This window comes from Podarcis muralis, chromosome 7 (genome assembly GCF_964188315.1).
Source record: "Podarcis muralis chromosome 7, rPodMur119.hap1.1, whole genome shotgun sequence".
NCBI classification, from domain to species: Eukaryota; Metazoa; Chordata; class Lepidosauria; order Squamata; family Lacertidae; genus Podarcis; species Podarcis muralis.
The window spans coordinates 66,493,189-66,506,407 of NC_135661.1; positions in this window are offsets into that span (position 1 = coordinate 66,493,189).

Below are 13,219 nucleotides of genomic sequence, written 5' to 3' on the forward strand. Positions count from 1 at the left end.
ACTCCTGTGCAGGCTGGGATTCCTCTGTTTCATCCTCCGAATCGGAATCCCAGGCCATCACACCATCCCCCCTCCCAGGCCCCCCCCTCAACCGAGGGTCCGGACCCGGCTTGCCGGGGTACGTCGCATGGAACTCTCGGAGGCAGGCAGGTGCGTGGACGTTGGCCGCTGGTTCCCAGGAACGGTCCTCCGGTCCGTACCCCTTCCAGTCAATGAGATACTGCAGCTTTCCCCTGCGGTATCGGGAGTCCAGGATGCGTTCCACCTCGTACTCAGGCTCTCCCCGAACCAACACTGGCTGCGGTCGGGGACGGTTCGGGTGGAACTCGTCGGGTGGGGCCACCGGACTCAAAAGGGACCTGTGGAAGACCGGGTGAACCTTCAGGGTTGCGGGTAACCGGAGACGAAATGCCACAGGAGAGACTTGGTCTACGATAGGGAACGGGCCGGTGAAGCGGGCGTCCAACTTCCGCGAAGGTCGAGAGGGGTGGAGGTGGCGAGTGGAGAGCCAAACCAGGTCACCGACGCGAAGTTCCGGCCCCACCTGGCGGTGGCGGTCGGCCTGGGCCTTGTACGCTTCCTTGGCCTGGTGCAGTTGCTCCACCAAAAGCTGTTGCTGGGACTGGAGCTCTTGAAGCCACTCCGTCACCGCCGGGACTGCGGATGTCGGCAGCACCTCTGGAAACAGCCGTGGATGATAACCATAACTGACCTGGAACGGGGTCTGCTGGGTGGACGCATTCACCGCGTTATTGTAGGCGAACTCCGCCAATGCCAGGTGGTCGACCCAGTCATCCTGCTGGTAGCTGCAGTAACACCGGAGGTACTGCTCCAGCACCGCGTTCGCCCGTTCCGTCTGGCCATCGGTCTGTGGGTGGTAGGCTGACGAGAGGCAGACCTCCGTCCCGAGGGTCTGGTGTAGTGCTCGCCAGAACCGGGATGTGAACTGAACGCCCCGGTCGGACACCACGCGCTCAGGTAGGCCATGCAGGCGGAAGACATGCTGAAGGTACAGCTGAGCAGTTTCCTTGGCTGTGGGTACAGATGGACAGGGAGCGCAGTGCACCATCTTGGTGAAATGGTCGGAGAAAACCAGAAGGCAGGTACAGCCACGAGACGAGGGTAAGTCCACTACAAAGTCCAACGAAACCGTGTGCCAAGGGTGCGGTGGAACTGGCAATGGCTGAAGTAGGCCGGGGGGTCGCCCGGTAGGTCCCTTGGCGCGCCGGCAGACATCACAACCAGCAACGTAGCGAGCCACGTCAGCCTTCAGGCGGGGCCACCAAAACTCTCGACTGACCAGATGGGTGGTCCGATACCGTCCAAAGTGCCCCGCTGCTGGGGCATCATGGGCCATCCGGAGAACCTCCAGCCGTAGTGGCCCTGGCGGGATGTACAGACGACCGTGGTGCAGCAGAAGGCCCTGATGCAGGACCAGCCCCGGATACTGTGGGCTGGACCCTTCAGCCAGCTCCCGGAGTCGTTCCTGGGCCCAAGCGTCGACCCGCTGCTGTTCCCGCACCCGAACCTGCAGTGGCTGCGCCTCCTGGGTGGCCAGGAATGCAGCCGGAGGTAGGATCGTGGTGGGTTCTGCTTGCTGTACCGTGTCTGCGTTGTCTTCAGGTTTCCGGGACAGGGCATCCGCCTTCTGATTCTGAGAGCTAGGGATGTAGCGGATCCGGAACTGGAACCGGGAAAAGAACAACGCCCACCGGATCTGTCTTTGGTTCAGCTTGCGGGTGGTCTGGAGGTACTCCAGGTTCCGGTGGTCGGTTCTCACCTCCACCGGATGTCGTGCCCCCTCAAGATGGTGGCGCCAGACCTCAAAGGCTACCTTGATGGCCAGTAGTTCCCGCTCCCACACAGTATAGTTACGCTCCGCTGGTAGGAGCTGGCGGGAATAGAAGGCACAGGGTAAGAGTGGCGCCTCAGGACCAATCTGTTGAGACAAGACGGCACCGAGAGCCGTACTGGAAGCGTCGGTCTCCACCACAAAGGGTCGAGAGGGGTCAGGATGTTGTAAGATTGGTGCCCTCTGGAAACAGGCCTTCAACCCCTGAAACGCCTCCTCTGCCTCCTTGTCCCAGGAAAACGGCGTCTTTGGGCGCAGTAGCCGGGTCAACGGGGTGGTGCGATGAGCATAATCAGCGATGAAGGTCCGGTAGTAATTGGCGAACCCCAGGAAACGCTGTAGGTCCTTGCGGTTCCGGGGTGCCGCCCATTCTTGAACCGCTGTCACCTTCCCCGGGTCCATTTGCACCCCATCTGGAGAGAGCCGGTGACCAAGGAAGTCCACAGTCCGCTGATGGAACTCGCACTTGCTGAGCTTTGCGTACAAACGGTGCTCACGCAAGCGCTGCAGCACGGTCCGGACATGTCCCTCATGGCGAGCCGGGTCACGGGAGTAAATCAGTATGTCATCCAAATACACCACCACGTACTTGTCTAACAAGTCCTGAAACACGTGGTTGATGTAGCGTTGAAACACAGCAGGCGCGTTGCACAAACCGAAAGGCATAACCAAATATTCGAACTGCCCGTACCGGGTCCCAAACGCTGTCTTCCACTCATCCCCGGCTCGGATCCGAATCAAGTTGTAGGCCCCCCGGAGGTCCAGCTTGGTGAACACCTGTGCCCCTTGCACCCGCTCCAGCAGCTCCGAGATAAGGGGCAAGGGGTACCGGTCTGGGACGGTAATTTTGTTCAGGGCTCGGTAATCATGGCAAGGGCGGAGTTCCCCACATTTCTTCTTAACGAAAAGCACTGGTGCCGCGGTAGGCGAGGTGGAAGGCCTAATGAACCCACGCTCCAGGTTCTTGCGCAAGAAGTCCTGCAAAGCCTCGCGCTCTGGCTCTGTTAGGGAATATAAGCGACTCACTGGTAAAGGCGCTCCGGGTTGGAGGTCTATGCCGCAGTCAAAAGGCCGATGCGGCGGCAGCTGGTCTGCCCCCCGTTCCTCGAACACGTCCTGGTAGTCCTGGTACACGGCTGGGAGCGTGGGTGCTGCCTCCTCTGAGGGCGCGGCCGCCAGCGTTCCGGATTGAGCATGGGAACATGGGTCTGGGAAGTGCACGGTCCGTTTGACCCAGTCAATCTGAACGTTGTGGGCTTCCAGCCAGTCCATCCCGAGCACCAGGGGGAAGCGGGGCATAGAGGCAATGTCCAAAGTTCGCAGCTCCCGGTGCTGCTGGAGACACAGGACCAGGGGCTGGGTCTCCTGAGTAACGGCACCTGAACGCAGAAGTCGTCCGTCAATCGCTTCCACCTGGACCGGTACTGGCTTGTTCCGAAGTGGCACCTGATGATGGGCGGCAAAAGCAGCGTCCATATAGGAGCGGGTTGCCCCTGAATCTACCAAAGCATGGGTGAGGATCCAGGGCCCACCTGGAGGGTATAAACGTACCGAAACCATAAGATGTTGCAAGTCCATTGGTGCAGGCCCATTCTGTACGGTTTGGGACCCCCGGTAGCTAGGGCCATCAGCTACTGGGGTTGGCGGTTTCCCTGCGGCTGGCGTTTCTCAGGGCAGGACCGAGCGAAGTGTCCACTTCCGCCACAGTAAAGACAGAGATTTCCCTCCCGACGCCGCGCCTTCTCTGCGGGGGAAAGGCGTGGCCGCACTGCCCCGAGCTGCATAGGCTCCTCCGTTAAATCAGTTGTGACCGTGGGGCTGCCGGAAAAAGCTGGTGCCGTGAACTGGAAGTGTCGGCGACCCCGGGCCTGACGACGATCCTCCAACCGGTCGTCTATTTGTAGACTCCGTTGAATGAGAGTGTCCAGCGTGGTGGGGCGTTCCATTGTGGCCAACTGGTCCAGTACCTCGTCCGAAAGCCCTTCGAGATACTGGTCCCGCAGTGCCGAGTCATTCCAGGTCAAGTCCTGTGCCAACAGCCGAAACTCCGTGGTATATGTGGCCACCGTGGACTTGCCCTGTTTCAAATGCCGAATCGCCCGGTTGGCTTGACTCTCTTTCTGGGGGTTGCCGAACGCGGCCTCCAAACGATTGCAAAACCCCGTATAGTCTGCCAGCAAGGGGGAGTCTTGCCTGAGTAGCGGCAACGCCCACTTGGCCGCCTGGTCCTTTAACAAACTAATCAAAAAGTGCACCTTGGTGCGGTCGTCAGGAAAGTTCCGGGCTCGCCCCTGAATATACAGCTTGGCCTGGGCCAGGAACATGGGAAAGCTGGCCGGGGCTCCATCAAATTTCTCAGGCAAAGCCACTGGGTACTTGCCCGGAGCCGGGGCGTCGGCCCCAGGAGCCGGTAGGGCTTCCAAGCGTTGCTGAAGTGCCACAACCGCGTCACTGAGCTGCTGCACGGTGTGAGACAAGGCCTGGTTCTCCTGGGCCAAAGCCACCAGTGCAGCCGCCTGTTCAGCCATGGCCTCTGGCTCTTCCCGAACGCACCCCTACGAAGGGGGAGTGCGGGTGTGGCGGGAGCAAACTGTGCTGGTCCCGGGGGTAAGGTACCTTGGGTGTAGCAAAGTCCACACGAAGAGGGGCAAGGTCCGAGGCAGAGAGCCGGGCGGTGAACAGGAACGCTGGAACAGGAGGCTGTGCAGGGAACAGGAACACCGGATGGTCGGGAACAGGAGGCCGAGCAGGGAACAGGAGTACCGGATATTCAGGAACAGGAAGCCGAGCAGGGAACAGGAGTACCGGATAGTCAGGAACAGGAGGCCGAGCAGGGATCAGGCACGCAGGAAGGTCCGAAGCCAACAACGACGTTGCTCCCGCAACCTGGGGCCGGGCTGACTGGGCTTTTATCCTCTTCTAAGGCCAGGGGCGGTCCCGGCCCCCAAGAGCCCCGCCTCCTCTGGCCTTAAGGCGAGCACTCCTCCTGGGGGCAACCAGTTCCCTTCGCCTCTCTGCTCTAAGCCTCTGCAGATCAGGAGAGGCCGAAGGGTTACTGGGCCCTGGAGGAGGCTCACCTGTGGCCACTGAGTCGTCAAGCCTCTCTGGGGCCAGAAGGGCTTCACCTGGGGCCAGCTCCTGATGCACTGCCACAGGTGCAGGCTCTTCAGCATCTAGGCCTTGCCCCAGTTCAGCCGGCCCTGGAGGCGGGGACTCCTGTGCAGGCTGGGATTCCTCTGTTTCATCCTCCGAATCGGAATCCCAGGCCATCACAGAGAGCCTTGACCGTGTTGAAGGCCGCCGTCTCCCGATGACCCCAGGACCAAGGCGTCTTTGTGCTGAGGAGTCGGTGAAGAGGCTCAGCCACCGTGGCTTTGTGGGGCAGGAACATGTTATAAAAGTTCAGCAGCCCCAGGAACGCCTGCAACTCCGTCTTGTTCTTTGGGATGGGGGCCTGCTGGATAGCGCGGGTCTTGGATGTGGTTGGGTGAAGGCCGGAGGCGTCGATAAGATAGCCCAGGAACTCTACCTGTGGAACGGCGATATTGCACTTCTCCCTCTTTACCTTGAGCCCGGCCTCTTGGAACCTGGTCAGCACGGCACGGAGGCGCTCGAACAGCTGCTGGTGTGAGTCTGCGGACACCAAGACGTCATCAAAATATGGTACCACGCCCGGAAGCCCTTGCAGGAGACGCTCCATAAAGCTTTGGAAGATGCCAGGAGCCACACTCACCCCGAACTGCAACTGGCGGCAACGGAATGCCCCTCGGTGGGTGACGATCGTCTGGGCTTAAGCAGTGGCATCATCGACGGGCAGTTGTTGATAGGCTTGGGCAAGGTCCAGCTTAGCGAAGACCTTACCCTCACCCAGGGAATGCAGCAGGTCTTGAACAACAGGAACCGGGTAAGCGTGCTGCTGAAGTGCCTTGTTGATCGTGCACTTGTAGTCGGCGCAGATTCTCACTGACCCGTCTGGCTTGACAGGCGTGACGATGGGGGTTTCCCACCTGGCGTGGTCAACCAGCTCCAAAACTCCTTGGGCGATCAGCTTGTCCAGTTGTTCATCCACCTTAGCCTTGAGAGCAAAGGGAACCCGGCGTGGCTTTAGCTTGTGGATCAAGGCTAAAGGAGATGGGCGTACCTGTATATTGCCCCAAAGTGCCGTCAAAAACCTCGGCAAAGTCTTTGACCAGACCCTCAGTCTCTGCGTTAGAGATGCAGTTGATGCCGGTGACTTCCAGGCCGAGGGCATCAAACCAGTCTAGCCCTAGGAGGCTTGGCCGCTGACCTTTGACCACCACCAGTCGGAGCAGGCCCGAAAAATCCTTGAAGGCAATCCGGAACCGGCCAACACCTACCATGGGAATGTCGTTTCCCTGGTAGTCTCTCAGGTGTACGTGGTGAGAGTCGAGTTGCCTTTTGGACACTCTGGGTACCAGTCTTTTGATGGTGCTCCAAGACACGATGGACAGGGCAGACCCGGTGTCAATCTCCATGTCACATGGAGCTCCTTCAATGAGCACCGTGACGTTCAGCTTGCGTCACGTAGGCGAGTCGGTTTGGCCAATCGTGGTTCCAGACGGGCAGCGGCAGTTGGTGAGAGCGAAACAGCTTTCCTTGGCAGACTGGAGTGAAGACTTGGACTTGCGAGTTGGTGAAGGGGGGGTGTCAGACGGAGCCGATCGGCAGACCTTAGCGATGTGGCCCCTTCTGGAACACTTCCTACAGATGGCGTCTCTGAATCGACACTTGGCACGGGAATGGTTGCCTCTGCAGCCGGCACATTCCGGTTGGCCCTTGGACTTCTGTTGGAACTTCCTGCGCTCCCGCTTTGTCTGGTGCACGTCATCGTCTTCACTGGAGGATGCCTCATCACTGCTGGTCTCTTCATGATGCACTGGAACTGGCTTCCTAGCAAGACACGGGCTGCTGGACTTGCGGATCTCCTGGGCGGACCGTTCAGCAGCTTCTGAGGCCACAGCCTCCTCAATGGCTTTCTGTAGCGTGAGGTCTGGCTTGGCAAGGAGACGCTGTTGCAGATGGATGTCCCGAACCCCGCAGACGATTCGATCCATCAGGGCATCGTCTAAGTCTCGGAACTCACAGTGCATTGCAGCCTGTCTGAGGGCAGTGGTGTAGTTGCTGATTGACTCCCCCTCTGCCTGGTTCCGGTGGTAAAACGCATGGCGGGCAGCAATCTTGGACGGCTTTGGTGCGTAGTGGTTGCGGAGCTTCTCTTGGATTGTGTCCCATGGTGTTGCCTGGACTGCTTCAGGCGCAACCAATGCTCGGGCCGTCTCAAACACTTCAGGCCCACAGAGGCTGAGGAATAGGCCCCGCTTCCATTCCTTTGATACTGCTGTCAGCTCGTTGGCTTGGAGGTAGCAGTCGAACCGAGCGAGGTAGGAGTCCCATGATTCAGAGGCTGGCGCAAACGGCGGTAGAGGCACAAGTGAAGCCATGATTCCGATGCTGGAGAGAAGGGCGATGGATGGAACACATTGCTCTAGCCAGAACGGTCAGCTCTGAATTGGTTCTGTCCAGTGATTTTGCTCTGTGATTTTGCTCTGTGATTCAGCTCAGTTCAGAGGATGGCCGCATCTGGCTGTGCTCTGATGTCCACCGATCCCACCTTCGTCACCAGTGTTAAATAGTGGGTAGACATGGCAGATGACAGCGATTTCTCCAAAGCAGCTCTTTATTTTGTAAGCTGGAACAGAAACTGAACAGCAAACAGCTCAGCCGGCCTGCTTTTATAGGCAGCCAGCTGTCAACATTGTAGCAACAACAACTCAGGGTTTCCCGCCTAAAATAACTGATGTGGACCTGAGTGAAAACTATCTACAGTATCCCCCTGCTGGCCCAGGGTGAGAACTTCAGTACATAACACGTGACAAGCTCATAAAGTAACCATGAAAGGTAGCATGATGCTATAATGGAAATATTGTTTGGTGGGATTCACTTCCGCTGAATTCCTGTAAATGAAAAACCACTTAGAATGCAACACTTGTAATCTGGTTAAATTTTATGGAACAGTATTTGCATAGGGATATTCCATGTCAGCTGATCTTCACAGATCTTAATTTTTGTATAGAATTTTGAATTGATTAGGCAAATCTTCTATGTGTATCAAATGAGCAGTGTTCCTCTTGGTTGAGCACAGTATTGTAAAGCTAGCTTAATTTGTTTTACTAAAATGCAAGGAAATTGGATGACACTGTTTTACACAAAGCAGAATATCTAAATTGCTTATATGAAAATGGTGAGTTGGCACTGTTAGGTAAATACACGGTATTTAGCGGCTGCTTCTGAAAGAAGTTGGCATCCGTATAGAGGTTTTAACTAACTTCTTGATAGTTGTGAAGGCTCACCATAGCATTTTCTATCGGGTATCTCTGCTAGAATACATCAAATAGCCATTTCTGTCTGTGCATGTAAAATACTAAGCCCCAAATCCAGAGTTCGGTTGTGGGGGTTTTCTCCAGGGGTGTGGGACATGGAGCTTTTTCCAAGCCCCTTGCTTACTAACTTGAGTGGTGCTGTATACAGTGGTGCCTCGCAAGACGAAATTAATTCGTTCCGCAAGTTTTTTCTTCTTGCGAGTTTTCCGTCTTGCGAAGCACGGTTTCCCATAGGAATGCATTGAAAATCAATTAATGCGTTCCTATGGAGACCGCTTGCCAGGCTGGCGGTGCGGAGAAGGGCTTTTTTCCACACCGCAAGCCTTCAGGACAGGTACGGGAACAGAGGGGAAGGGGCGCAGCGCTTCTCCTCTGTTCCCGGGGCTTGCGGTGGGAGGAGGTTTTTCCTCCCCACCGCCAACATTCAGAACAGCATTCTGAATGTTGGCGGTGGGAAGGAAAACCCTCCTCCCACGGCAAGTCTTCAGGACAGCCATCCGAAGGCTGGCGCGGGGAGAAGGTCTCTCCGCCCCACCGCCCAGCTTCGGAGCAGCCTTCCGAAGCCTGGCGGCAGGAGGAGGTCTCTCCGCCCCACCGCCCGGCTTCGGAGCAGCCTTCCGAAGCCTGGCGGCGGGAGGAGGTCTCTCCGCCCCACCGCCCGGCTTCGGAGCAGCCTTCCGAAGCCTGGCGGCGGGAGGTGGTCTCTCCGCCCCACCGCCCGGCTTCGGAGCATCCTTCCGAAGCCTGGCGGCGGGAGGAGGTCTCTCCGCCCCACCGCCAGCCTTCGGAGCAGCCTTCCGAAGGCTGGTGGTGGGGCGGAGAGACCTCCTCCCACCGCCAGCCTTCGGAACAGCCTTCCGAAGGCTGGTGGTGGGGCGGAGAGACCTCCTCCCGCCGCCAGCCTTCGGAGCAGCCTTCCGAAGGCTGGTGGAGGGGCGGAGAGACCTCCTCCCGCCGCCAGCCTTCGGAGCAGCCTTCCGAAGGCTGGCGGCGGGAGGAGGTCTCTCCGCCCCACCACCAGCCTTCGGAGGAGGTCTGAGGACAGTGGGGAAGACGTGCTGCGCTTCCCCGCTGTCCCGGAGATTTCCCTATGGGCTTTCGTCTTGCGAAGGAAGCCCATAGGGAAATTCGTTTTGCGAAGCGCCTCCAAAACGGAAAACCCTCTCGTCTAGCGGGTTTTCCGTCTTGCGAGGCGTTCGTCTTGCGGGGCACCACTGTAGATAATATTTTTTCAGCCTGTAAAACCCCCTTCATTCTGAAGTGGAGAAGGAAGGTTGTGCAGGCAAGGAAGCTGAATGTGTGTCTTGAGTCATCTGTGAAGGACCTCTTTAGTCAGGCTGTAAATCTTCAATAGAAATGGAAGGGAGAAAAGCTACATAAGCATGTTTTTGGCATTAATATCTCAAACCATCTAGATTCTTGAACTGCCTTTTCAGGCTAGTGAAGGCAGGGGGGGCACCTGACCCTTTCTAATGTGACTTGGAATACATTTTGAGTATCGCAGTGTCAGGAGCCAACTTAGTGTATCAAAATATTCTAAATAGTTTGACCAATTACCCGACATGATCTGTGTGGTTTTTTCCCCCAATCTGATGTGACTTTTGAGCACTTAGCAAGCAAACCGGGGAAGTTTCATTTAGCTTGCTGCATAGACTTGTTTTTAGTAGAATGGATTTGTTAGTGGGATTTTATTGTAGTACTATTATTGGCTGCCCTTGTGGGGTGAAAAGGGGGAGTGCATGCAAAAGAGGTGCAAGAGGCCCCAGTAATAGTGTTTGTTATGAAATAGACACAGGTTTCCTTTTTTATAACTTTTTTTTAAAAGAAGACTGTCTTAAAGCAGTTGTATTGCTACTTTTTTAAACATTTAGGTCAATGTTGTCTTCCAGAACCAGTTTAAAGCATCATATCTGCATTGAACTATTGCATCAACACATAGGAGTGGCAATTTCATTCTGAGCCAACTGTGTAAAATTCATTTTTATTTTTATGCAATCCAATGAGTAGATGAGCTCAGAGTTAAATTCTTAAAAGCACGTTTATGTAACAGGAATTGTTATGTATTAATACCTCAGTTTTCAATAAAGATTGACTGTTGCTTATTGTGAAGATATAGATATAGATATAGATAGATATGATTTTTAAAAAACAATTGACAATGCACTTTGAAAAGATAGGGCACTCTGATTATGCACAGGAGCTGCTTTTTATAATATATGCAAGTTTTGGAGGATAGAAAATGGCTCATTTTTGTATTTCTGTCGTTTGACTTGCAGCGTCCTTGATGCTCCTGGTAACAGATGGGGACCTACCTAGACAGGTAGGTCCTTCACCACCAACCCGTTACTCTCGGGTAAAACACTGAGTCCAGACAGTTGTTAAAATTGAACCAAGTTTATTTTATAAGCATTAAAAAGTTTATGGTTTCTCAGATAATACTCCTGTCAGTTTCTTAACTTTAGTTTCTTTACCGGCCTATACAGTGGTGCCTCACAAGACGAAAAGAATCCGTTCCGCGATTCTCTTCGTCTAGCGGTTTTTTCGTCTTGCGAAGCAAGCCCATTGACAGCTTAGCGGATTAGCGCTACAGCGGTCTAGCGGCTTTTCACGATCAGCTGTTAAGCGGGTTATCAGCGGAACAGCTGATAGGCGGCTTAGCGGCTTAGGAAAGGGGGGGGGGAGTGAAAAAAACCCGCGGGGACGCGCAAGATTTTTTCGTCTTGCGAAGCAACCCCATAGGGAAATTCGTTTTGCGAAGCGCCTCCAAAACGGAAAACCCTTTCGTCTAGCGGGTTTTCCGTCTTGCGAGGCGTTCGTCTTGCGGGGCACCACTGTACCTTCCTAATACCTTCTGACTGATTATATCAACGGTTTGACTGACTCCTCTTAACAGATTCTCTCACTCTCTCACATCAGACTAGCCCAACCCACAGACTTATCTTCTCTGTCTTTCTAACTCCAGACTGACTTCTCAACCACCCTAACTCTAACTCCTCCCCTTGGGTTCCCATTGGTTAGTCATTTTACAATTACCGTATTTTTTTGCTCTATAAGACTCACTTTTTCCCTCCTAAAAAGGAAGGGGAAATGTGTGTGCGTCTTATGGAGCGAATGCAAGCTGCGCAGCTATCCCAGAAGCCAGAACACCAAGAGGGATCGCTGCTTTCACTGTGTAGCAATCCCTCTTGCTGTTCTGGCTTTTGGGATTCAGAATATTTTTTTTCTTGTTTTCCTCCTCCAAAACCTGGATGCGTCTTATGGTCTGGTGCGTCTTATAGAGTGAAAAATACGGTAGTTAACCCTTTCCTTATGAACCCAGTATGATGTCACACACCTAGGAAGGCAAACGCCACAGCCTCCTTTCTTCCTTCCACTGTTTATTGTATGTAAGCCACTTAAATGAGTGAAAAGTGGCATAGAAATACAAAATGCCTCCTGCGGCATCTCTACCTGTCAGGGGAAGAGGAGGAACGCCCTCCCACCAGATGTCAAAGAGAACAACAACTACCAGACTTTTAGAAGACATCTGAAGGCAGCCCTGTTTAGGGAAGCTTTTAATGTTTGATGCATTACTGTATTTTAATATTTTGTTGGAGGCCGCCCAGAGTGACTGAGGAAGCCTAGCCTGATGGGCGGGGTATAAATAATAAATTATTCTTATTATTACTATTATTATTATTATTATTATTATTATTATTATTATTATTATTATTACTTGAACCACAAATTGAAGCAGGGCTGTCTGAAGGGATTTCTAATGTTTTGGCATTTCTCTGACACTTAGGCCCTCTTGGGGACTGTTGGGACCATCCTTAACATTAGTCTCTTTCCACTCTGGACTGTTCTTAACAAGCAGCATTCAAAACGAGCCAGCGTTAGGTGCATTTCGTGACTGGAAACCAGCATTTTGTGAGGACGTGGAGAAGTTTGGTAGCCAGGTTTGCAACTAACCTTCCATCTGGCTTGGTGCTGTGCTGCGCGGAGCAGCGTCGCACCCTAAGACCCAGGTCTCTTGCCAACCCGCCTATCTGTCGCAGGGGCAGAGCATGCGCACAGGTAATAGGCATAATTCACGCCAGTTTTTGCCCCTCCTCTCCCTGCGAGGCAGGTCAACAGGCCTGAGGTGGCAGGAACAAGATGGCGGAAATGGCAACTAGCGAACTGCTGCTCCTCCCTGAGGCACCTTATCCACACCTCGTAGCAGAACGATCTCCTGGATCTCCCCTCAGCATCATGGCGCTGCTTCCCAAGGCATGCTAGTGGGGGAAGAAGAAAACGCCAAGGGATGGAGGGTATAGTAGGGCATGCCCTGCAAGCTCCTATTTGTGGTGGGCACATCACCCCTTTCGCTCTAAAGGCTGAGGGAGCCGTGCATTGCTCCTCTCACCACTCCCCTCAGTCTGCAGAATCGCCTTCAGAAAAGTCTCTTCCCCCTTCTTCGGCATCTGCAGGGCCGAGGTTAAGGAAGCCTGCTCCAACTGGTTTGCTGTAATGTCCAAATCTGTAAACTATGAGTTGGAGGCTGCTGCTGATCATAGACTGGTTGATTCAGGAATCTGAACAAACTGAGGCCAAAGCACAGAAAGAAATGAGTGTGAGAGATTTGAAGAGAGCGAAGCTGATGCTGCGGTATTGCTGATCTTCCAAACCATGGCTTGGAGGACAGGACTGTGACATCTGAACTGGGCCATAGAGGGGATAAAATTTCTTTCCACCTGTTAAGTAGCAGGGAGGCCATGATCTACCTCCTATCATTTCCATCAACACATTATAAAAAGCTTTCTTTTAACCTTTCAAAGCTTTCCACACAAAATTGAGGCCTCTAAATTCTATTTCATTTATTTCCATTGTTTGTACCAAAGAACAATGTAGGGATTTTACAATGTTGGTTTTAATTTAATACTTTTTTATACATTGCTTTTTTCTTGAAAAAGAGAAATAAGTTATAAATGTATAAATGCTTCTA